Consider the following 707-nt stretch of genomic DNA (forward strand, 5'->3'; position numbering starts at 1 on the left):
TATACATATGAATATATATGCATATATATGTATATGTATGTATATGTACGTATGTATATATGTATATGTCACACACATAGATAAAACAAAACCTGTTGCTGTTGAGTGGATTCTGAGTCATAGTGACCCTATGGCAGAGAGTAGAAGTGCCCCGTGGGGTTTCCAAGGCTGTAATCCTTACAGGAGAGGATTACCTGGTCTTTTCTCCCAGTGAGCCACTGGTGGATTCTAACTGCCAGCCTTTCAGTTAGCAGCTGAGTGCTTAACTATTGCACCACCAAGGCTCTTCATGTATATATATATGTGTGTGTATATATATCTATACACACACACACACATATTCACACATACACACACAACACATGTGGTGGTGGTGGTGGTTAGGTGCCGTCGAGTTGCTTCCAACTCGTAGCAGCAACCCAGTATACAACAGAATGAAACACTGTCCGGTCTTGTGCCAGCTTCACAATCCTTGCTACACCTGAGCCCACTGTTGCAGCCACTGTGTCAATCCATCCTTCCCCTTTTTTGTTGATCCTCTACTTTACCAAGCATGATATATATGTAGATACAGATATAGATATGTTATTGTTATGTGCCATCGAATTGGACCCGACTCACAGTGACCCCTCCTTGGGTTTCTGAGGCAGTATCACTATGGAAGTAGATTGCCCAACCTTCCTTCTGAGGAGTGGCTGGGGGGTTTG

The sequence above is a fragment of the Orycteropus afer genome, unplaced genomic scaffold (assembly GCF_000298275.1).
Source record: "Orycteropus afer afer isolate SDZICR_OR568_19922 unplaced genomic scaffold, OryAfe1.0 scaffold00993, whole genome shotgun sequence".
In the NCBI taxonomy this organism is placed as follows: Eukaryota; Metazoa; Chordata; class Mammalia; order Tubulidentata; family Orycteropodidae; genus Orycteropus; species Orycteropus afer.